The sequence below is a fragment of the Triticum aestivum genome, chromosome 4D (genome assembly GCF_018294505.1).
Source record: "Triticum aestivum cultivar Chinese Spring chromosome 4D, IWGSC CS RefSeq v2.1, whole genome shotgun sequence".
In the NCBI taxonomy this organism is placed as follows: Eukaryota; Viridiplantae; Streptophyta; class Magnoliopsida; order Poales; family Poaceae; genus Triticum; species Triticum aestivum.
The window spans coordinates 419,845,531-419,871,875 of NC_057805.1; the positions used below are offsets into that span (position 1 = coordinate 419,845,531).

Consider the following 26,345-nt stretch of genomic DNA (forward strand, 5'->3'; position numbering starts at 1 on the left):
ATTGCACATGAATTGTCAGGGTGTTTACACTGAAGTTGCCATCATATGTTTGAGCTATTTTATTCTACATTTAGAAGTAAATTTTGACTTATTATAAAAAAGGGAATTAAGAAAGTAGACTTGCCATGAACCATAAACTTAAAATTCCATGATACATGCACTTAAAGTTGCCATGGTTCATACAAAAAATAATTTCATGGTCAAAGTACTAAAATTGTCATGGTCAAAATAGTGAAATTGTCATGCTCTATAAACTAAAATTGCCACATAGCAACTTTAGTGCAACACTGTGGCAACTACAGTAACATCATGGCACCTTTTGGCCAAAAAAAAATTCGTCCAAACATATCAACAGGCGATCTGGTTTTGAAGATCTCGTCGAGACGGATTTAATGATGAAAACAGATTTTTAATTAGGAGATAAAATATTTTTAAGCCGAAAACCAAAAAGATTCCCGCTGATGTCATCTGTTTTGATGTGGCAAAATGAATGGTATTGTAGGCGTTTGGGTCATGTTGCTTTGTGCCACACGGGTGGATGCTAGCATTTGCATTTTTCAAATACCTTTTCAACATTTTAAATACTTATTCAACATTTTCAAATACTTGGTCAATATTTTTCAAACAATTGTGCAGCATTTTTCAAATTCTCGTTCAACATTTTCAAATATTTGTTTAAAAAATTTCATATACTTGTTCAGCATTTTTCAAATACTCGTTCAACATTTTTAAATATTGGTCAAAATTTCTAATACTTATTCAACATGTTCAAATATATGTTCAACATTTTTAATACTTATTCAACATGTTCAAATATATGTTCAACATTTTTCAAATTCTTATTCAACATTTTGTAATACTTATTCAACATTTTACTAAACATGTTCAAATATATAATATTTTATATTTTAAAGTTTAAATAAAAGTACAAAAATGAAGCAAAAATGAGAACAGAAAACAGAAAAGAAAAACAGGTTGTGGCTCCTACGCTACTGAGCCGGCCCGTCTGGGGCTTCACCCGACGCGAGTGCAGCGCGCCTGCTCGCTGAACGCGACATATAGCAGCACCCTGTACTCGCTTAAAGCGAGAAATAGGGGTGCCCTCCCACGTGCGCTTGGTCAGTCAAAACTTTGCCCAAAGGCATCAAACAAGAATTCAACCTACAAAAGTTGAAACATAAAAATTGTAAAAAGTTGACATTGGCTAACGCCACACACGGCCAACAAATGTTCCTACTCTTTCAGGCTCACATCAAGCTCACATCCAGTCGCCACCATCAAGGCAGTGTCCTTGACTTCAAAGAAATTCGTCAGTGGGCGGTTCTCAGGAACGGAGGTCACAACAACATGAGTGGAGACCTCGCTACAGCGCGACCTCAAGCGTGCAAGCACGAGTCGGGCTCCTTCCTTGGCGGCCGCTTCTTGGAGGCCGACCAAGCGATCCCGGGCTCCAGCTACACGTTCGATCAACGGACCCAAGTGGACATCAACATCCTGCGAGATCCACATCGAACCTGCCACACGGGTCAGCGCCTAGTGACAACACCAAGGCTGTCTTGATCCGGCACAACATACATTTACGGAAGAATACCTGCAACAATTAACCACAATTAGCAAACATGGCGAGACGCCAGACAAAAAGCACGTCACAAAAGGACAAAGAAAGGGCATCCACCTCGGGTGGCCTCCTGGAGCTTGGCTATTTGGCCGTATTGATCTCACAGTCCCACTGACATGCGTTGACCGACCTCTCACAGGGCGGCCTCCTCGGCAATCGAAGGGCCCTCACGCTTCCCTGAAGCTTCAGTCTCATCCCGGACGGACTGGATTTGTCACCGCAGGTCGGCCTCTGTCTCTCTTATTTTGCACCATTGCCTGGAGACCAGAGGTAATGTTTTGGTTGGAATCCCCAGCGTCTCGCGTTTTCAACAATAATTCCTGGCAGGAACAGGCCTCCAAAGCATCCAACTCGGCGATGCTCTGATAATTGCTGGCCTCCTTACAAACCAAGCTAAGACGACAACGCATCTCGCAAGACGACAACGCATCTCGCAATATTGCTCCTCGGCTGCTTCATCACGGCAATAACAAGCTATATCAGCAAAAAACAAGTCTACACCAATTAAATGCCAGTAAGCAGAAGGTAGGTACTCACAGATGCAATCGGATACTGAGGCCTCCAACGCAGCAGTTCGGGCCTTCTCGCTCTCTAGCAATTGGCGCCCCCTCTCAATCTTCTTGGTCAGCAAAGCGCCGCGCTCCTGCAGGACCTACCAGCAATGGGATCAAAAATCAATACACTTACAGGCCGGGGTCTACAACACAAGCAATTACGAAATATAAGCAGCACGACGCGAAATATAACACAACACGTTGGCCTAATCCAGAATGTAAAATCATCACTTAACTAACAAGCATCACAAGAGTATAATGAAAACAAAGCTAATGCATTAAAAGAAGGGAGCAAACCTTGATGAACTGAACAAAGAAAAAGCAGACTGGATAGATGGATTCCAGGCGAAACATTACGAAACTATACCCCAAATATCGTTCTTCTGTTACAGAAGATGCATAAACAATGGGGTTCCCTTGCCCGAAATTCATCATAGTAAGCTTGGTGCAGATTACTGTATCATGAATAGGATATTTAAGACCAGAACACAAAAGAGTTGCTGTTACATGCATATGCAAAAAACTAAGCTCTAATATTTGAACAGAGATGCTATTCTCTTACTAAGCTCTTAAATTTCTTCTCCCGGAACAGAGATGCTATTCTCTTGCTAAGCTCTTAAATTTATACACAATTTTGATAGAAACATGTGAGATGTCCCTTGCTTATTGCTGATACTGTAACTGTAGTTTATATGATCTACTTTTGTGCTTCCATGCACCTGTTATGAAGCATTCATCCTGACAAAAAAAACAAAGGATGACAACTCTTCTACCAATTCTAGAACTTGTTCCTTTCTGAACCAAGCATCAACCAAAAAGTCATGTCAAATTTGAACCAAAACACATATCAAACATCATAAAGAGAGAGAGAGAGAGAGAGAGAGAGAGAGAGAGAGAGAGAGAGAGAGGTCAGAAAAGAGGGGAAGAAGGATTGGGAGCAGGTCACCTAAGCAAAGTAGATTACGAGCACTAAAATCCTACATGAGGCAGCATGGTGCAGAACAAATTATCGGGATGGATGCCATACAACTTAGAAATGATGCCTGAAATGGAAAGGTTGCACCAGGCACTCAAGAATTATCTAAAGCACTTATAAATCTAAAACAATGGAATATAGACAGAAGGGAGATGAGAATGTATTCTTAAATTCATAAACCAGGAACACTAACTGGGCTTTCACACGATGCCTACACTTGAAAACCCGATGATTATTTTCTGCAGAAAAATCATAATGGAATGGTATCAATGCATCACATGAAGAAATTGCAAATCATGGGGTGGAAGTGGAGAAACCATCATATACTTTGGCATTGATAAACTCGGTTATCCCAAAAGTTTGTAAGCATGGAGCTCTTCTATCTGAACCCAAACCTGCAAAGCAATCAACAACACGAGTCAATTCATAAGCAAATCCAGAGAGAGAGAGAAAGAGAGAACTGGAACAGGGGCTCCAAGAGGAGGAAGCAAGCGAGGGGAGGAGGCGGCGCGCCAGTTGCTCTGCTCGCTTCTCTGCACTTACGCAGCTGCCTGGCTTCTGGTCCAAGCCAGAGAGGAGCAGCCGCCATTTGAGGAGCCCTGGCTTCCCTTCATCTTCTTCAGTGGCCCGTGCTAGACAGTGGGAGATAAAGCCCCACCATTCCCCACCTGCTGCTACTTGCGCCCCACGCCAGCCTCTCCTCCAGGGCCGGCCCTGGGGGGGTGGGGCGGCCGCCCCGGGCCCCCCAAGCTGCAGGGGCCCCCACCCAAGGTACGTATGCTGCTAGCTTAGGCTTAGCCCACACACGCAGCTACGCATTATTTTGTTGGAAAAGGAGCTAAGCACTACATGGGCTGGACATGCAGATGTAAGCACGGCTAGCCCACGCATGCAATCGCTAGTTCCTCGACTCATCGTAACCGTACGTACTAGCCTCGAACGCGCTCCTGTTCGCTTTCCTAATTCCCCTTTCTTTCAAGATCCAATCTTCCCGACCCCCCGGATCTGATTGCAAGTCGCCGTTTCGCCGGCGAGCTCCGCTCTCCTGTCTCCACTCGAGATGGCATCCACGTCGTGTCATCTCCGAGCGCACCATAATGACACGCCAGGTGGCCAATGGCAGTCCCCTTCGTGTCATGGCGGAGCGCCCGATCAGGCCATTAGCGAAGCAGATCCAACCGCTCTAAGGTATACCATGTTATTCACTATTACTCCCTCCGTTCCTAATTATATGTCTTCCTAGAGATTTCAAAAAGACTACATATGGATGTATATAGACGTATTTTAGTGTAGATTCACGTATTTTACTTCGTATCTAGTTCATATTAGCATCTCTAAAAAAACTTATATTTAGGAACGGAGAAAGTAGTTTATTAAAAGTAGCCCTTCTTTGCACATATTCAACTTATGTTCTATTTTATTTATTTTCAATATCGTTTTTGTGTGTATAAACTATTTCATATTTTATTTATTTTCAATATCGTTTTTGTGTGTATAAACTATTTCATATAAATATTCGTTTTGATTTGATTAAAGTATATATACACATACTAGAAAATTACTCGTGCATTGCAACAAATCTAAAATAAACTGATACATGTTGATAAACTTGAAACAAACACCCCGCTCTCAGTGTATATATCACTACAAATATGTTAGGATTCATCCATAGTATATTCCTCTTATTTGTTTGGATGATGTTGGGAAAGTTTGGGGCTGGTTCGGACACACTAACAGATTTACTGCAAATATGATGCAAAGTAGTGGGGGTCTCTTTTCAATACCATAACCTACATCGCATGCATTAGATGTAGACCGAATGATCAAATTTAGGGATAACAGGCATGCCATCGTCGTCGGCTGAGTCTTTTAAAGAGCAGAGATGGTCATTAGTATTATTAATGATTTTCATGCAAAGGGGGCCCCGAGTTTTGGTTTCGCCCCGGGCCCCCAAAATCTCAGGACCGGCCCTGCTCTCCTCAACCCCGCGATGTGTGCAACGCCTAGTGCTCGGGCCTCGCTGCTTCATCCCCCGCCGCTAGCCTAATGACCACCCCTGCTCCTCCACCCCCACAGTGAAGACCCTGTCGCCTTAGTCTTCCACGACGACAACCTGCGCCCGATCCGGGCAAAGGGCAAGCAATGGGGAGGCAAGGATGAGGAAAACGGGAGGTGCAAGAGGAGGTTGGATAGGAGGTTGAGATGGACGTCGGCAGACAAGGGATGGAGGAGGGGCATATACGTGATTGGGGCTAGGGTTCATATGGGGTTGCACGCAAAAGCGGAGACGCCAAATACGGGCAACACAACATGCGGCGTGTGAGGATAGGGTCGCTCGCACCCACGAAGGGCTCACCCGGGCCACTAGGGAGGAAGAACGAGCCCACCGGTCAGGGATATTGAAAATTAACCGCGCGGTGAAAACTAGCAGAACAAATCTCCGAGACGAACCAGTTGGCCAAAAGCAACTCAATCGAACGGTCAACGAAGCTTCAATCTAGGGGAGAGCTGGGAGGCTGAGTTGGCCAGCCTCATTATAGGTTAGAATGTTGATGACATGATCATGAATGGCGATCGCCCCTGAGTATATTGCCTTTGTGAAGGCACGTCTTAGTTTGCAGTTTCTTATGTCTAATCTTGGCCCCCTTCGCTACTTTCTTCAGATAAAGGTCTCTTCTACTTCTGGTGGATATATTTTTCTCATCGTTGTCAGACTATTCTTTTGGATATATTTTTCTAATCGTGGTTGAACTCTTCTTTTCTATATGTTGATGACATGATCATCAATTGGGACGACCGTGAGTATATTGCCTTTGAGAAGGCACTTCTTAGTGAGCAGTTTCTTTTTCTTATGTCTGATCTTGGCCATCTTCCATACTTTCTTGGGATAGAGGTCTCTTCTACCACTAATGGCTTTACTCCCTCCGTCCGGAAATACTTGTCGGAGAAATTTCAGGGAGTATTTCCCAAGACAAATATATCCAGAATCTTCTTGCTCGTGCTACTCATACTGATGAGTGCACTATTGAGACTCCCATGGAGCTCAATGTTCACCTTCGTGCTACTGATGGTGACCGTGTCTGATCTAACACGTTATCGTCATCTTGATGGGAGTCTTGTCTATCTAGATGTCACTCGTCCAGGTATCTCCGATCATGTCCATATTTTCAGTCAGTTTGTCTCTGCGCCCACATTGGTTCACTATGTCACCTCCTTCGTGTTCTCCGATATCTTCGTGGCATGATCTCTCACTGTCTATTCTTTCCCTGCTCCAGTTCATTACAGCTTCAGGCCTACTCAAATGCTACGTGGGCTAGTGATCCCTAGGATTGTTGTTCACTTTCTGTTTACTGTGTTTTTCTTGGTGGTTCTCTCATTGCCTCTAAGACCAAGAAACAGACTGCAGTTTCACGTTCGAGTACAAAGGCTGAGTCGCGAGCTATGGCTCTTTTGACGGCAGAGGTGACTTTGTTACGGTGCTTACTTCAGAAGTTTGGTGTTTCTGCACTACACTCTGCTCTTGTCTGACATTACATGTGCTCTTAGTATTGTGAGCGACCCTGTGAAGAATGAGCTCACCAAGCATATTGGTGTTGATGCTTCTTTTGTGCATGCCGTTGTGGAAGATTCAGGTTATTGCCCCTTAGTATGTGCCTACCGAGTTACAGTTGGCGGATTTCTTTAGATAGGCCCAGACTAGAGCACAACACGACTTCTATCTCTCCAAACTTGGTGTTGATCCATCATGGGTTTGGGGGGGTGTTAAGAGTTATATATGTAGCCGTGTACCCCTTTGTATTTTCCCCGTTCTATAATGTTCTTATTTCATATTGTAACACACTTGCACGTTTGTGTATAACGGCATATAGCCACCTGGAAATACAAGTTGCATATTTCCTAACAGGTACAATCCCTCCTGGTTAATGGCCAAGGACTTCTTAGCATTTCGTCTTTTCATGTTCCTCGATTTACCATGCAGCTCATTTCTGGTTGTCAAATTGTTGACTCTGGTTGTCGGGTAATTCTCGACTTTGACTCATGCTTTGTTACAAAACGTCACACTAGTGCTCTCCTTGGTGCTGGCCCCCGGTGCCTTGACTCAAAGGGCCTCTGGGAGCTTGACTGGCTTCACCTTCCCTCCGTTGCCACCATCACAAGTCTCTCCACCTCTGTTTCCTTGTCTACCAGCTCTTTTCAGCATTGCGAATCGCCTTGGTCACTTGTGTGACTCTCGTCTCTTGTCCTTCGTTCGGTGTGGTCTTCTTGAAACGTGTGGGGCCTTAATGCACTGACGCGAACCATTGCCCTCTGTGTTCGTCTCGGGCACCCCCTTGGTGATTGTCAACCGTATATGGTCCTTTCGTTGATGCAGATCGCTTCGCTTTGCTCCAAGAGCTATGAGTTCCGCTCCTCGCACCATGGTCCTTGGGTCGTTACCGATGACTACTTTATCTAGCAGGCAAGGGATAAGAATAACGCTAACCTAAAAAAAGACAGATGGTCAAATTTCACCGTTTCCTTGATGACCTTGAGCTTCGCAAGATCAACCTCGTCGGTCGGAACTACAGTTGAAGCAACAAGCTCCTTCATGCTCACCGACAAGGGCTTGCACGCCAGATCGCAACCCTCATGCTCAAGGTTGACACTGCGAAGGCATTTGCTTCAGTCTCATGGCCCTTCCTCCTATGAACGCGTGGCACGCTGACATTGGCGGCAGATTCACCGAGTGGGTCTGAATGATTCTACCATGGACATCCTCAACAAGGTGCCCGGAAGGAATATTCTTCACCATCATGGCATGTGGCAACGTGACCACTTTTTGTCATTGTTGTTTCTTCTTTTGTGCTGGTGGTGCTCGACGCCTTGTTGGTCCATGTGAAGAGCGTTGTCATGTCGGAGCCATCGCACTGGCATCCATGAAGCACCTCATGTCACTGTACGATGCCGACATGGGCATCCTCCTGTCTTCGACGTGCGGCAAAGATCTTGGTGGCGTGTCAAACTTATGCACCAACTTTGACAAGTGCTCCTTTGCGCCAAACTGCTGCAGCATCGTCTAGATTTAGGTGATCAAGTTAAGCTTCGTATGTCCTTTCTCATTGCTCCCATGCACCTACCTCAGCCTCCCCTTGTCGTGCAAGAAGATTCAAACGGTCCACCCGTGGCCTCTTCCAAACAAAGTTCTCAACTTCCTCCCCACTTGGATTGAGAATCTACTCAACATGAGACCTCCTGTCTTCGACGTGCGTCAACCTGATCTTGGTGGCGTGTCAAACTTATGCACCAACTTTGACAAGTGCTCCTTTGCGCCAAACTGCTGCAGCATCGTCCAGATTTAGGTGATCAAGTTAAGCTTCGTATGTGCTTTCTCATTGCTCTCGTGCACCTATCTCAGCCTCCCCTTGTTGTGCAAGAAGATTCAAACGGTCCACCTGTGGCCTCTTCCAGACAAAGTTCTCAACTTCCTCCCCACTTGGATTGAGAATCTACTCAACATGAGAGGCTTCTCAAATTTGCTCTCCATCCCAGATTATCAAGCCATCGCCATAAAACTACCTCTGTGGTTACTTGCGGAGATCGAGAAGTGCATTCGCGCTTTCCTTTAGAGCGGGACCGACATAGTCAACGATGGGCAATGTATGGTTGCCTGGAGCAAGGTGTGCTCCATGTGGAACTCAGCGGCTTCAGAATCCTTGAGTGTATCTCTCATTTGTTGGGCAGATTCCTTGTTGAGCAGGGTACACTTCCTTAGTTCTCTTGTCCTGGTGCTCATGCTCAGAATGATGTTGCTGAGCGCAAGCATCGTCACCTTCTTGAGGTGGCTCGTGCGTTGATGATTGTCACCTCTCTTGCACCTCACTTTTGGGTTGACGTAGTTTCTACTTCCACCTGTGTCATCAACATTCATCCTTCCTCTGCTCTACAAGGTGACATTCCTCTCGAGCGTTTTTTTGGTCGTTCTCCTAACAACTCAATGATTCCTTTGTTTGCTTACATTTGCTACATTTTTCTTGCCCCCCCCCCCCCTCGAATGCAGCAAACTAACTGCTCAGTTTGTTGAATGTGTCTTCTTAGGTTACAGTGATGACCAAGGGCTATCGGGTTGGGATTCTGTCAGTCGTCAGTTTCTCAGAATGTGACTGTTGATGAGTCTCGTCCTTTATATGCCGGTGCTACATATCAACGCGCCATGGCTAAGATCTTTGATGAGATAATACATAAGATTGTCAAGTGTTATGTAGATCTCACTGTAAAGGTGGTATCCTATGAAGAACATCTTCAACATCTCCAAATCATACTCGGCCGCCTAAGGCAACATGCACTCAAGTTAACCCCGTTGAAGTGCGCCTTCATGGTCTCGTCAGGCATTCCTACGGTTTCTCATTCGACATCGGGCAATAGAAATCGACCCAAGTAAAATCAAGGCCATACTCGAAATGCATCGTCCTCAAAATCTTAAGGAGCTGCGTTCGCTCGTCCATCCTCTCCTTTGGCCTCCCCCATTGAGGATATTTGTTTCCTCACTTTTTCCAATACACCTATCACTCAAGTATTTGCCCTCGTCCACCCATCCCACCGTGTCTTCCCGTAGTACTGTTGTAGACTCCACACTGTCGTCACCTACGGCTTCCCCACCCCGTTCATTACCTGAGGCTACCTCCCCTAGCTCGTCCCCTGAGGCCTCCCTATTGATTCCCCCTCATCTTCTTTACTTCATTGGCCGTCCGCGTGTTCTGGGTTCTTCTGATGAGCCATCTCCCTCGACTACTATCTTCTTCTATTGGTAACGCACTGCCTCCAGCTCAGCCTACTTATGGCTTCCGAGCTCGCCCACTTCCTCTTATTGACGCTTATGGTTAGTCTGGGCCGCACTTCTTGAGACGACTTCTTATGTTGACGGCGTTGTTCGTGCCAAATGGCAGCATGCGACGACAGCGGAGATTGATGCTCCTGCGTGCATCGGCACGAGGGATCTCATTTCCCTTCGTCCTCGTGCTCGTCTCATCACCTATAAGTGGGTCTACAAGGTTAAGCCTCTGATGGTCCTATTGAGCATTACAAAGCTCGTCTAGTGGTGAGAACATGGTCATGACTACAATGAGATATTTGCTCCTATACAGCCCATATGACCACTCTTCACACACTTTTTGATGTGGCTTCTGTTCGCCACTAGTCTCTCTCTCTCTCGCTCCCTCCCTCTCTCTCTCAGCTTGATGTCAAGAATGCCTACATGTAGCCGCCACCTGGGTATTCTCTTCCTAATGGCATGGTCTATGTCTTCGTCACTCTACATGGTCTTAAGCAAACCCCTCGTGCCTGGTCTGAGCGCTTTGTCTTAGTAGTTACTATGGCTGGTTTTTCGGCCAATGCTCATGATCCTTCATGTTCTGTCCACCATTCAACTCGTGGTCGAACACTTGTTCTATATGCCAATCATCACTGGCGACAACTCTAAGTACATTGCATTTGTGAAGGCTCGTCATAGTGAGTTTCTTATGTCTGATATTGGTCCTCTTGGTTACTTCCTTGAGATTGAGGTTTCTTCTACCTCTAATGGCTTCTTTATTTCCTATAAGAGAAGTATATCCAGGATCTTGCTCGTGCTGCTCTTACTGATGGCGCACTGTTGAGACTCCAATGGAGTCAACATCCACCATTGTGTCCACCTCCACTCCCTGTCAGTCTGGATGGGCATCCTTTGCTTTGATGTGGAGCAGCACCAATGGCAAGCAGGAGCTCGGACAGTCGAAGCAGAGGACACAACGCAACCTAAAGTCGGTTTACATGCAGCTCGGATGTTATGAATGCCTTTCTTAATGGTGAGCTGTGTGAGGAGGTCTACATGCACCCACGACTTGGTTATTCTGCTCCTGATGACATGCTTTGTCGTCTTTGTCGCTCTCTCTATGGCTTTAAGCAAGCCCCTCATGCCTGATTTGAGTATTCTACCTTTGTGGTGGCTGCCGCTGAGCGAGTGCTCATGATCCTACACTGTCTGTCCACCTTTTTGATCTTGGTAGGACTCTTCTGCCATATGTTGATGACATGACATTCACTGGCAAAGACCCTGAGTATATTGCCTTTGTGAAGGCACGTCTTAGTAAGCAGTTTCTTATGTCTGATCTTGGGCCTCTTTCAAGAAAAATAATCCATGATCTTCTTGCTCGTGCCGCTCTTACTGATGAGCGCACTGTTGAGACTCCCATGGAGCTCAATGTTCGCCTCTGCTACTGAGGATGACTCTTTGTCGGATCTAACACTTTATTGTCATCTTGTTGGGAGTCTTGTCAATCTGGCTGCCATTCGACCGAAAGAAGAAATAGACTGCAGTGCCCCTTGTTTGAGTGCACCTCCTCCTGAAGCGTCGTTGCTCCACCGTCCTACACCCTCTACCATATGCTCTGCAGCATTGCCGTCGTGGCCAGGATGGTGCAAACTTGCTAGTGGCGATGCCTCTCGCACAATGTCGCGAGAGCCTTCATCCTCTCAAGTGGCATGAAAGGAGGGGATAATGCCGCCATGGCTGCTGGCGTTCCCTCTCTAGGATCGTGAAGTATTTTTTTTTGAATTTTTTGAATTGCTTACCACATGTGACACGTGTTGATCGTGAAGTGTTTGGGAATGAGACTAAGAAATATGAGAAATGAGATAATGACTTGTGTATTAGGGGGAATGAGGCCTAAACATAATTGCTGAGGTGAGTTATAGCTACCAAAATGATTGGTGCATTCTTCTCCAAAGTAGGCCACGCTTTTGATGCAAACAGGATCGAGTGGGATTTACTCATACTCTATCCAGTCCGAATGATAATCTTCTTTTATTTGGCAAACTTCAACCCTTGCTTTCAAAAAATAATTTGACCCAAACACTAAATATATCATTGACCATAATTCTTTATACATCACACCATATCCTTAGTGTTAAGCTTCATGAACTAGTCAATGCAAACGAAAAGTCCAAAATAATGGAAAGGGCTAGACAATTCACGCAACCAAAAGTCTGAACTAATGGAAAGGGCTAGGCAATCCACATACACACTTCAACACTTACAATCTAATAACATATAAGGCGAATTTGACAAAATAGTTAGAAATTCAATAAATGTTCACAAATTCAAAATATATGTTTGCAAATACGAAAAATGTTCACCAATTCCAAAAAGATTGTGGATACAAAAAATGTTCACTAATTCAAAAATATTCTTGGATTCAAAAAAACTTGTGAATTCCAAAATTGTTCATGTATTCAAAAGATGATCACATATTCGAAAATTCACGCATTCAAAACAAGTTCATGAATTCAAAAAATGCACATAAATACAAAAAACTATTCACATATACAAGCATACGTGAATTCGTAAAATGTTCGCGTCGAATTCAAAATATGTTCGCGAACTACGTCTTCTTCTGTTGGCAACGCACCACCTCCAACTCAGCCTACTTATGGCTTCCGAGCTCGCCCGCTTCTACCTATTGACCGCTATGGTTATTGCACCGCTCTTTCCGAGACGACTTATCCCATATGGCAACATGTGATGGCATCGAGGAATGATGCTCTTGCCCGCATCGGCACGTGGAATCTCATTTGCCTTCCTCATCGTGCTCGTCTCATCACTTGTAAGTGGGTCTACAAGCGTAAGACTAATGGTTCTCTTGAGCATTACAAAGCTCGTCTAGTGGTGAGAACATGGTCATGACTACGATTAGACATTTTCTCCTATATGGTCCAGATGACCACTCTTCACACACTTTTCGATGTGGCTTATGTTCGCCACTAGTCTCTCTCAGCTTGATGTCAAGAATGCCTACATGTAGCCACCGCATGGGTATTATCTTTTTGATGGCATGGTCTGTCGTCTTCGTTGCTCTCTATATGGTATCCTCGTGTTTGGTTTGAGCACTTCGTCTCAGTGGTGATTGTGGCTGGTTTTTCTGGATGCTCATGATCCTTCACATCTTATCCACCATTCAACTCATGGTCGAACATTTGTTCTAGATGTGAATCATCACTGGCGACAATGTATGTCATTTGTAAAGGCTCATCATAGTGAGTTTCTTATGTCTGATCTTGGTCCTCGTCGCTACTTCCCTGAGACTGAGGTTTCATCTACCTCTAATGGCTTCTTTATTTCCGAAGAGAAGTATATCCAGGATCATCTTGCGTGTGCTGCTCTTACTGATGAGCGCACTGTTGAGACTCCTATGGTGTCAACATCCACCTTTGTGTCCACCTTCGCTCCCTACCAATCTACATGGGCATCCTTCGCCTTGCTGCTAGTTGCTATGGGAACTGTCTCAATCCCACATCCCTTGTTCCCTTGTTGGGCGACACCAAGACCGGACACTCAAGCAACACCAATGGCGAGCACGAGCATGGACAGTCGACACATACCTAAAGCCGAGGCCAAGGGCGCACAGTAGAAGAACGTGCGGTGCTTAATCAAGTGTGTGCCACACAACCTGTAAACAGGAGAAGCACACCAAGCGAGATCGGCGGGAACGAAGAGTGCACAGGCAGATGGGATGCAATCAAGTCCCTCTGTTGCCACCGCCGCCAGTCTCTCTGCCTCTGTTGCCTTGTCTACCAGTTATTTTCAGCAGTGGCATCATTGCCTTGGACACTTGTGTGGGTCTCATCTCTCGTCATTAGTTCAACGTGGTCTTCTTGGATCCATCTCCAACGATGTCTCTAAACCACCAGGGTTGTTGGCTTGGTAAACAGGTACAGTTACCTCATACTCATAGCGAGACAGTGCCTCAGCGTCCTTTCGACAATGTTCTTTGATGTCTGGGCCCATCTGCCTTTGCCTCAAAAGGAGGTCATTGCTAGTATACTATCTTTATAGATGACTTCTCTGAACAGTTGGATATCTTTTATTTCTTCTAGTAGTAAGGTCTTATCTATATAAGTGTTTTGCCGCCTTGGTTCCAATCAGTTCTCTACGCCTATTCCTGTGTTTTGTGATGACTCCGATGGAATGTATATCTCCAAGCTGTTGCGTGGAGTCCTTGCTGAGGAGGGTGCTCTTACTCAGTTCTCTTAACATGGTGCTCATGCTCAGAATTGCGAGGCTGAGCGCAAGCATCATCACTTTCTTAAGGCTCATCTATTGATGGACACTACCTCTCTTCCGCCACACTTTTGGGCCGAGTCTATCTCCACTTCCATCTAACTCATCAACCTTCGGCAATCCAATCCACTGCTATGTATGGTGGTCTCCTTTCGAGCGTCTACTTGATTGTTTCCTGATTGTTCGGTGCTTCAATTGTTTGGTTGTGTTTGTTGTGTCCTTCTTGCCCCTTGTGAACGCACCAAACTTATTGCTCGGTCCGTTGAGTGTGGCTTATTAGGATACAACAATGAGCATAAGGGATATCGTTGCTCGGATCATGTTGGTCGTCGGATGACTATTTCTCGGGATATGACTTTCGATGAGTCTCATCCCTTCTACATGCGTCCATCTTCCCCGACCTTTTCAGTGGAGGACATCTGTTTCCACACTTTTCCCGACACTCCTATCACTCTTGTTGAGCCCTGATCCATTCCTCGTACTGCTCTTGCTTCTCCGATTATTCAAGATTCAACACCATCATCTCCTACGATTTTCTCACCTGCTTATCACAGGATTTGACACATTTATCACGGGTGGTTTCCTTGTCTTCATCACCTGAGTTTATCTCGATGATTCTTGCTCGTATTCTTTCATATTTGCCTCACTTTTATACACGTCGTTCGTGTGTTGTGGATGCGTCTACTGATGTGCCATCTTCCCCGTCTCGGCCTACTTGTGGCCTGCGTCCTCGTCCTCTTTCGCCTACTTACCGCCTTGGTCTTTCAAACATTGGCATTGTTGTTCTTGAGCAGACTTCTTATCTTGATGTTGTTCATACCAAATGGCACCTTGCCATGATAGGGATATTGCTACTGTTGAGCGCATCGGCATGTGGGATATTGTTTCTCTTCCTCCTCGTGTTCTTCCCATTATTTGGTGGGTCTACAAGGTGAAGACTCGCTCTACTGGTTCTCTTAAGCATTACAAAGCTCGTCTTGTGGCTTGTGGCTTTCAGCGATAGCATGGCCCTGATTACAATGAGACTTTTTGCTCCCACGGGCCATATTCATCATGTGTCTGCGCCTCGGCTTGATGTTAAGAATGCCTTTCTTAATGGTGAGCTGTGTGAGGAGGTTTACGTGCAGCCGCCACTTGGGTATTCCACATCTAGATTCCCCTATTCATGTTTTTACTGTCAAATGGAACTTCCCTACCAGTTGATAGTCGAGTCACTCTTGCGCTTCGTCTTTTCATCTTCCTTCTTTTGCTCATCTTCCTTGACTTTACTACAATAATTGTCCGTGTGTTGTGCATTCTTCTAATGAGTCATCTTCGTCGACTACCATGTCTTCTTCTATTGGCAACACATGGCCTCCAGATCAGCCTACAGCCTACTAATGTCTACTGAGCTCGCCGGCTTCTGCCTATTAACTACTATGGTTATTGTGCTGCTCTTCCAAGAAGACTTCTTACCGTGACATTTTTGTTCATGCAGAATAGCAGCATGTAATGGCATTGAATGCTCTTCCCCGCGTCGGCTAGTGAAATCTCATTTCCCTTCGTCTTGCTCGTCACATCACTTGTAAGTGAGCCTACAAGGGTAAGACTCTGATGTTTCTCTTGAGCTTTACGAAGCTCTTCTAGTGGTGAGAACATAGTCAAGACTACGATTAGACATTTGCTCCTGTATGGCCCAGATGACCACTCTTCGCACACTTTCCGTTGTGGCTTCCGTTCGCCACTAGTCTCTCTCTCAACTTGATGTCAAGAATGCCTACATGTAGCCACCACATGGGTATTCTCTTCCGGATGGCATGGTTTCTCGTCTTCGTCGCCCCCTATATGGTCTTAAGCAAACCCCTCGCGTGCCCGGTTTGAGCGCTTCATCTCAGCAGTGAATGCGGCTGGTTTTTAGTGAGTGCTCATGATCCTGCACATTCTGTCCACCAACTAACTCGTGGTCTGACATTTGTTCCATATGTCGATCATCACTAGGGACAACTCTTACATTGCCTTTGTGAAGGCTCGTCATAGTGAATTTCTTATGTATGATCTTGGTCCTCTTCACTACTTCCTTGAGAATGAGGTTTCTTCTACCTCTGATGGCTTCTTTATTTTATAAGAGAAGTATATCCAGGATCTTCTTGCTCATGCTGCTCTTACTCGAGCGCACTGTTGAGACTCAACGTCCACCTTTGTGTCCACCTCCGCTCCCTACCAGTCTGGATGGGCATCCTTTGCCTTGCTGCGGGTTGCTATGTGAACTGTCTCAATCCCACATCCCATGCTCCCTTGCTGAGCGACACCATAACCCTCGAGCAACACCAATGGTGAGCAGGAGCTTGGACAGTCGGCGCGTACCTGGATTATACACGACAAGCCGAGGACAGGCGCTACCTAAAGCCAGGGCCAAGGGCGCACAGTAGGAGAACGTGGGGTGCTTAATCAAGTGCGTGCCACACAACCCGCAAACAGGAGAAGCACACCAAGCCGGATCGGCGGGTAACGGAGAGTGCATAGGCACGTGGGATGCTGGACCAAGTAACTCTGCTGCCATCGCCGCCAGTCTCTCCTCCTCTGTTGCCTTGTCTACCAATTGTTTTTAGCAGTGGCATCATCGCCAGGAGTCACTTGTGTGGCTCTGATCTCTCATCCTTAGTTTGACGTGGTCTTCTTGGATCCGGCTCCAACGATGTCTCAAAACCGCCAGGGTTGTCAGGTTGGTAAAGAGGTACAGTTACCTTATGCTCATAGCGAGACAGTGTCTCAGCATCCTTTTGACGTTGTTCTCTTTTATGTCTGGGGTCCATCTCCCTTTGCCTCGAAAGGAGGTCATCGCTTGTATACGATCTTTACAGATGACTTCTCTCAACACACCTGGATATACTTTATTTCTTCTCGTAGTGATATCTTATCTATACAAGTGTTTTGATGCCATTGTTCACATTAAGTTCTCTACGCCTAGTCTTGTATTCTGTGATGACTCTGGGGGAGAATACATCTCCAAGTTGTCGCTTTGAGTCCTTGCTGAGCAGGGTACTCTTGCTCAGTTCTCTTATCCTGGTGCTCATGCTCAGAATGGCGCGGCTCAGCGCAAGCATCATCACTTTCTTAAGACTCATCAATTGATGGACACTACCTCTCTTCCACCACACTTTTGGGCCGAGTCTATCTCCACATCCATCTAACTCATCATCCTTAGGCAATCCAATCCACTGTTATGTAGGGTGGTCTTCTTTCGAGAGTCTATTTGATCGTTTCCTCATTGTTCGGCACTTCAATTGTTTGGTTGTGTTTGTTGTGTCCTTCTTGCCCATCGTGAACGCACCAAACTTATTGCTCGGTCCGTTGAGTGTGGCTTATTAGGATACAACAATGAGCATAAGGGATATCGTTGCTCGGATCATGTTGGTCGTCGGATGACTATTTATCGGGATATGACTTTCGATGAGTCTCGTCCCTTCTACCCGCGTCCATCTTCCCCGACCTTTTCAGTGGAGGAATCTGTTTCCACACTTTTCCCGACAATCCTATCACTCTTGTTGAGCCCTAATCCATTCCTCGTACTGCTCTTGCTTCTCCGATTATTCAAGATTCAACACCATCATCTCCTATGATTTCCTCACCTGCTTATCACAGGATTTGACACATTTATCACCGGTGCCTTCCTTGTCTTCATCACCTGAGTTTTTCTCGATGATTCTTGCTCGTATTCTTTCATATTTGCCTCACTTTTATACACGTCGTTCGTGTGTTGTGGATGCATCTACTGATGTGCCATCTTCCCCGTCTCAGCCTACTTGTGGCCTGCGTCCTCGTCCTCTTTCGCCTACTTACCGCCTTAGTCTTTCAAACATTGGCGTTGTTGTTCTTGAGCAGACTTGTTATCTCGATGTTGTTCATACCAAATGGCACCTTGCCATGATAGGGGATATTGCTACTGTTGAGCGCATCGGCGCATGGGATATTGTTTCTCTTCCTCCTCGTGTTCTTCCCATTACTTGGTGGGTCTACAAGGTCAAGACTCGCTCCACTGGTTCCCTTGAGATCAAAGCTTGTCTTATGGCTTGTGGCTTTCAGCGGTAGCATGGCCCTGATTACAATGAGACTTTTTGCTCCCACGGGCCATATTCATCACGTATCTGCGTCTCGGCTTGATGTTAAGAATGTCTTTCTTAATGGTGAGCTGTGTGAGGAGGTTTACGTGCAGCCGCCACTTGGGTATTCCACATCTAGATTCCCCTATTCATGTTTTTACTGTCAAATGTAACTTCCCTACCAGTTGATAGTCGAGTCACTCTTGCACTTTGTCTTTTCATCTTCCTTCTTTTGCTCATCTTCCTTGACTTTACTACAATAATTGTCCATGTGTTGTGGATTCTTCTAATGAGTCATCTTCCTCGACTAATATGTCTTCTTCTGTTGGCAACACATGGCCTCCAGATCAGCCTACGGCCTACATTGGCTTCTGCGCTTGCCGACTTCTGCCTATTAACTACTATGGTTATTGAGCTGCTCTTCACAAGAAGACTTCTTACCGTGACATTTTTGTTCATGCAGAATAGCAGCATGTAATGGCACTGAATGCTCTTCCCGCGTCGGCTAGTGAAATCTCATTTCCCTTCCTCTTGCTCGTCACATCACTTGTAAGTGGGCTTACAAGGGTAAGACTATGATGTTTCTCTTTTGCTTTACGAAGCTCTTCTAGTGGTGAGAACATAGTCAAGACTACGATTAGACATTTGCTCCTATATGGCCCAGATGACCACTCTTCGCACACTTCCGTTGTGGCTTCCGTTCGCCACTAGTCTCTCTCTCAGCTTGATGTCAAGAATGCCTACATGTAGCCACCACCTGGGTATTCTCTTCCGGATGGCATGGTTTCTCGTCTTCGTCGCTCCCTATATGGTCTTAAGCAAACCCCTCGCGTGCCTGGTTTGAGCGCTTCATCTCAGCAGTGAATGCGGCTGGTTTTTAGTGAGTGCTCATGATCTTGCACATTCTGTACATTTGTTCCATATGTCGATCATCACTAGGGACAACTCTTACATTGTGTTTGTAAAGGCTTGTCGTGAATTTCTTATGTATGATCTTGGTTCTCTTCGCTCCATCCTTGAGAATGAGGTTTCTTCTACCTCTGATGGCTTCTTTATTTTATAAGAGAAGTATACCCAGGATCTTCTTGCTCATGCTGCTCTTACTGAGCGCACTGTTGAGACACAACGTCCACCTTTGTGTCCACCTCCGCTCCCTACCAGTCTGGATGGGCATCCTTTGCCTTGCTGCGGGTTGCTATGTGAACTGTCTCAATCCCACATCCCATGCTCCCTTGCTGAGCGACACCATAACCCTCGAGCAACACCAATGGTGAGCAGGAGCTTGGACAATCGGCGCGTACCTGGATTATACACGACAAGCCGAGGACAGGCGCTACCTAAAGCCAGGGCCAAGGGCGCACAGTAGGAGAACGTGGGGTGCTTAATCAAGTGCGTGCCACACAACCCGCAAACAGGAGAAGCACACCAAGCCGGATCGGCGGGTAACGGAGAGTGCATAGGCACGTGGGATGCTGGACCAAGTAACTCTGCTGCCATCGCCGCCAGTCTCTCCTCCTCTGTTGCCTTGTCTACCAATTGTTTTTAGCAGTGGCATCATCGCCAGGAGTCACTTGTGTGGCTCTGATCTCTCATCCTTAGTTTGACGTGGTCTTCTTGGATCCGGCTCCAACGATGTCTCAAAACCGCCAGGGTTGTCAGGTTGGTAAAGAGGTACAGTTACCTTATGCTCATAGCGAGACAGTGTCTCAGCATCCTTTTGACGTTGTTCTCTTTTATGTCTGGGGTCCATCTCCCTTTGCCTCGAAAGGAGGTCATCGCTTGTATACGATCTTTATAGATGACTTCTCTCAACACACCTGGATATACTTTATTTCTTCTCGTAGTGATATCTTATCTATACAAGTGTTTTGATGCCATTGTTCACATTAAGTTCTCTACGCCTAGTCTTGTATTCTGTGATGACTCTGGGGGAGAATACATCTCCAAGTTGTCGCTTTGAGTCCTTGCTGAGCAGGGTACTCTTGCTCAGTTCTCTTATCCTGGTGCTCATGCTCAGAATGGCGCGGCTCAGCGCAAGCATCATCACTTTCTTAAGACTCATCAATTGATGGACACTACCTCTCTTCCACCACACTTTTGGGCCGAGTCTATCTCCACATCCATCTAACTCATCATCCTTAGGCAATCCAATCCACTGTTATGTAGGGTGGTCTTCTTTCAAGCGTCTATTTGATCGTTTCCTCATTGTTCGGCACTTCAATTGTTTGGTTGTGTTTGTTGTGTCCTTCTTGCCCATCGTGAACGCACCAAACTTATTGCTCGGTCTGTTGAGTGTGGCTTATTAGGATACAACAATGAGCATAAGGGATATCGTTGCTCGGATCATGTTGGTTGTCGGATGACTATTTATCGGGATATGACTTTCGATGAGTCTCGTCCCTTCTACCCGCGTCCATCTTCCCCGACCTTTTCAGTGGAGGAATCTGTTTCCACACTTTTCCCGACAATCCTATCACTCTTGTTGAGCCCTAATCCATTCCTCGTACTGCTCTTGCTTCTCCGATTATTCAAGATTCAACACCATCATCTCCTATGATTTCCTCACCTGCTTATCACAGGATTTGACACATTTATCACCGGTGGCTTCCTTGTCTTCATCACCCAAGTTTATCTCGATGATTCTTGCTCGTATTCTTCCATATTTGCCTCACCTTTATACACGTCGTTCGTGTGTTGTGGATGCGTCTACTGATGTGCCATCTTCCCCATCTCAGCCTACTTGTGGCCTGCGTCCTCGTCCTCTTTCGCCTACTTACCGCCTTAGTCTTTCAAACATTGGCGCTGTTGTTCTTGAGCAGACTTCTTATCTTAATGTTGTTCATACCAAATGGCATCTTGCCATGATAGAGGATATTGCTATGTTGAGCGCATCGGCACGTGGGATATTGTTTCTCTTCCTCCTCGTGTTCTTCCTATTACTTGGTGGGTCTACAAGGTTAAGACTCGCTCTAATGGTTCTCTTGAGCATTACAAAGCTCGTCTTGTGGCTCGTAGCTTTCAGCGGTAGCATGGCCCTGATTACGATGAGACTTTTTGCTCCCGCAGGCCATCTGACCATTGTTAGCACACTTCTTGTTGTGGCCTCTATTTGTCACGGGTCTGTGTTTCAGCTTGATGTTAAGAATGTCTTTCTTAATGGTGAGTTGTGTGAGGAGGTTTACGTGCAGCCGCCACTTGGGTATTCCACATCTAGATTCCCCTGTTCATGTTTTTACTGTCAAATGGAACTTCCCTACCAATTGATAGTCGAGTCACTCTTGCACTTCGTCATTTCATCTTCCTTCTTTTGCTCATCTTCCTTGACTTTATACTACAATAATTGTCCGCGTGTTGTGGATTCTTCTAATGAGTCATCTTCCTTGACTACTATGTCTTCTTCTGTTGGCAACACATGGCCTCCAGATCAGCCTACAGCCTACTAATGGCTTCTGAGCTCGCCGACTTCTGCCTATTAACTACTATTGTTATTGCGCTGCTCTTCCCAAGAAGACTTCTTACCGTGACATTTTTGTTCATGCAGAATAGCAGCATGTAATGGCATTGAATGCTCTTCCCGCGTAAGTGGGCCTACAAGGGTAAGACTATGATGTTTCACTTGAGCTTTACGAAGCTCTTCTAGTGGTGAGAACAGACTACAATTAGACATTTGCTCCTGTATGGCCGAGATCACCACTCTTCGCACACTTTCCGTTGTGGCTTCCATTCGCCACTAGTCTCTCTCTCAGCTTGATGTCAAGAATGCCTATATGTAGCCACCACCTGGGTATTCTCTTCCGGATGGCATGGTTTCTCGTCTTCATCGCTCCCTATATGGTCTTAAGCAAACCCCTCGCGTGCCTGGTTACGCTTCATCTCAGCAATGAATGTGGCTGGTTTTTAGTGAGTGCTCATGATCTTGCACATTTTGTCCACCAACCAACTCATGGTCTGACATTTGTTCGATATGTCAATCATCACTAGGGACAACTCTTACATTGCCTTTGTGAAGGCTCGTCATAGTGAATTTCTTATGTATGATCTTGGTCCTCTTCGCTCCTTCCTTGAGAATGAGATTTCATCTTTATTTTCTAAGAAGTATACCCAGGATCTTCTTGCTCGTGCTACTCTTACTGACGAGCGCACTGTTGAGACTCAACATCCACCTTTGTGTCCACCTCCGCTCCCTGCCAGTCTGGATGGGCATCCTTTGCCTTGCTGTGGGTTGGTATGTGAACTGTCTCAATCCCACATCCCATGCTCCCTTGTTGAGCGACACCATAACCCTCGAGCAACACCAATGGTGAGCAGGAGCTTGGACAATCGGCGCGTACCTAGATTATGCACGACAAGCCGAGGACAGACGCTACCTAAAGCCAGGGCTAAGGGCGCACAATAAGAGAACGTGGGGTGCTTAATCAAGTGCGTGCCACACTACCCGCAAACAGGAGAAGCACACCAAGCCGGATCGGCGGGTAACGGAGAGTGCACAGGCACGTGGGATGCTGGACCAAGTAACTCTGCTGCCATCGCCGCCAGTCTCTCCTCCTCTGTTGCCTTGTCTACCATGTTTTCAGCAGTGGCATCATCGCCAAGAGTCACTTGTGTGGCTCTCATCTCTCATCCTTAGTTTGACGTGGTCTTCTTGGATCCATCCCCAATGATGTCTCTAAACCGCCAAGGTTGTCAGCTTGGTAAAGAGAAGAGGTACAGATACCTTATGCTCATAGCGAGACAGTGTCTCAGCATCCTTTCGACATTGTTCTCTTTTATGTCTGGGGTTCATCTCCCTTTGCCTTGAAAGAAGGTCATCGCTAGTATACGATCTTTATAGATGACTTCTCTCAACACACCTGGATATACTTTATTTCTTCTCGTAGTGATATCTTATCTATATAAGTGTTTTGATGTCATTGTTCATACTAAGTTCTCTACGCCTAGTCTTGTATTCTGTGATGACTCTGGTGGAGAATACATCTCCAAGTTGTTGCTTTGAGTCCTTGCTGAGCAAGGTACTCTTGCTCAGTTCTCTTATCCTGGTGCTCGCGCTCAGAATGGCATGGCTGAGCGCAAGCATCGTCGCCTTCTTGAGACGGCTCGTTAGTTGATGGTCACTGCTCTATCTTCCGCCGCACTTTTCGGTCAAGTCTGCCTCCAGTTCCATCTATCTCATCAACCTTCAGCAATCCATTTCCCTACAGGGTGGCGCTCCTTTGGAGCGTCACTTTGATTGCTTTCTGATTATTTGGCGCTTCAATTGTTTGGTTGTGTTTGCTATGTTCTTCTTTTCCCTCGTGAGCGCACCAAACTAATTGATTGGTCTGTTAAGTGTCTTCTTGGGATATAGCGATGAGCGTAAGGGATATCGTTGTTGAGATCACGCCGATCGACGGATGCCTATTTCTCGGTATATGACTTTCGATTAGTCTCGTCCCTTCTACATGCATTCATCTTCCTCGACCTTTTCAGTGAAGGATATCTCTTTCTACAATTTTCTCGACACTCCTATCATTCCTATTGAGCCTTTATCCATTCACTTCTCCAATGGTAACAGATCCAACGCCATCATCTCCTATGATTTCCTGACCTCGCTTATCACAAGATTCTACACCATCACCGATGGCTTCCTCGTCTCCATCACCTGAGTTTACCCCGATGATCCTCATGGTCTTCCATCTTTTCCTCACTTTCACACTCGTTGACCGCGTGTTGTGTATGCGTCTATTGATGTGCCATCTTCCCCGCCTCAGCCTACTTACGGCTTGCCTTCTCATATGTTTCCGCCAATTGACCACCCTGATTTTTCAAGCGCTTGCGCTGCTTTTCTTGAGTCGATTTCTTATCGTGACTGTTGCTTATCTGAAATGGCAGTTTACGATGGTAGAGGAGATTGTTGCTCATCTGAAATGGCAGTTTACGATGGTAGAGAAGACTGTTGCTCTTGAGCGTACCGGCACGTGGGATCTTGTTTCTCTTCCTCTTTGTGTTCGTCCCATCACTTGTAAGGGGTTTACAAGGTTAAGACTCGCTCTGATGGTTCCGTTGCGTTACAAAACTCGTCTTGTGGCTCGTGGCTTTCAGGAGGTGCTTGGTCTTGATTACAAGACTTTTTGCTAATGTGAACCATATGACCACTGTTCACACATTCGCCACTTATCTATACCTCAACTTGATGTTAAGAACGTCTTTCTCAATGGTGAGCTGCGTGAGGACGTTTACATGCAGCCACCATCTAGGTATTTTGTTCCTTACGACATGCTTTATCGTCTTCGTCGCTCTCCATGGCCCGAAGCAAGCCCTCAAGATTGGTGTGAGTGTTTTCCTCTACAGTGGCTGCCGTTGGTTTCAGCAAGTGCTCATGATCCTGCATTGTTTGTCCAACTTTCTGCTCTTGGTTGGACTCTTCTTCTATAAGTTGATGACATGTTCACTACTGGCAAAGACACCGAGTATATTACCTTTGTGAAGGCACGTCTTAGTAAGCACTTCCTTATATCTGATCTTGGCCCGCTTTGCTACTTTCTTAGGATTAAGGTCTCTTCTTGGTCAAGAAAAGTAATCCAGGATCTTCTTGCTCATGTTGCTCTTACTGATGAGCGCACCATTGACTCCCATGTAGCTAATGTTCACCTTCGCGCTACTGATGGTGACCCTTTGTCGGCTCTGACACGTTATCGTCATCTTGTTGGGAGTCTTCCGGCTATCACCCGCCGGGATATCTCCTATCATATCCATATTTTGAGTCAGTTCGTCTCTGCCCCCACCTCGGTTCACTATAGTCATCTTCTTCATGTTTTTTATATCTTCATGGTTTTTGATATCTTCGTGGCACGATCCCTCACTGTATATTCTTTCCCGTTCACGTTCATTACAACTCCCAGGCATATTGAGATGCTATGTGGGCTAGTGATCCCTTGGATTGTCGTTCACTTTCTGCTTCCTGTGCATTTCTAATGGTTCTCTAATTGCTTGGAAGAAGAAACAGATTGCAATGCCCGTACAAGTGCACCTCCTCCTACAACGTCGGCACGCCACCATTCAGCTCTACCCGTACAAGTGCACCTCCTCCTACAACGTCGGCACGCCACCATCCAGCTCTACCCACCAGTATATGCTCTACGGCATTGTCGCCGCGGCTCAGATGGTGGCAAACTCGCTAGCGCCAATGCCTCTCGCACGATGTCGCAAGAGCCTTCATCCTCTCAAGTGGCATGAATGGCCGGGGCACACTGATGCCATGGCCGCTGGCATTCCCTCTCTCAAATCGTGAAGTGAATAAGAGAAATAGTCTAGCATATTAGGGGAACGAGGCCCAAACAGAATTGTTGAGATGAGTTAGGCTCACTACCAAAATGGTTGGTGTATTCTTCTCCAAAGTGGGCCACGTTTGCATAACATGACCCCATGGGATATAGTCATACTCTATCAAGCCCAAATGATAATCTTCTTTTCTCAATAAACTTTAACCCCGACTTCCAAATAATAATTTGACGCAAACACTAGACATAGCATTGACCATAATTTTTTATACATCACACCATATTTTTAGAATCTACTAACATGTAAGTCATATGAAAAAAGGAATAAATCTACGCATGTAATTTACATGTAACCATTATATTATATTGTTTTAGAAATCCTAGGTAGGTCTCACTAGATGTCTAGACCTCAACATTGTACATTTGTAAATAGAAGGGTTTGGTTTAATTTATAACCATCGTCTAGACGGTAATCTCTAGTTCCCAACCTAGGGGTGTGCATTACATGATGGAGAATACAATAATTTTTGAACTTTGTCAAAAACTTACGAAAGTACTTTCAACTCAATAAACAATTATGTTTGCAATTTCAAAAGGAAGATATAATGATAAGGTGTTTAACAAATATGCATGCATGTTGTATCATGCTTATCGAGTGAACAAAACAAATATTACTATAGATACTAGGAAATAGAATGCATACCAATATGAATACAACCACTGGCTCCATCACGAAAGGTTGCGTGATAAAAGCCCGCGCCCGCCATGCTAACTCAGCAGCTTCCTCAACT

The 26,345-nt window shown here is 45.7% G+C and overlaps 1 long non-coding RNA gene across 4 annotated transcripts; it reads right to left on the bottom strand.

Annotated features, from left to right (window-relative positions):
* Positions 1–890: 890 nt before the first annotated feature.
* Positions 891–26,345, bottom strand: LOC123098297 (uncharacterized). 4 transcript variants are annotated; one of them, XR_006447708.1, is made up of 6 exons: positions 26,258–26,345; positions 3,476–3,543; positions 3,342–3,387; positions 2,156–3,215; positions 1,676–2,068; positions 891–1,591 (listed from the first exon to the last, which is right to left on the bottom strand). It is a non-coding gene; the product is annotated as an uncharacterized lncRNA (long non-coding RNA). The 4 variants fall into 4 exon arrangements; XR_006447707.1 differs by having other exon boundaries at positions 2,156–2,270; positions 2,470–3,387; XR_006447705.1 differs by having other exon boundaries at positions 2,156–3,387.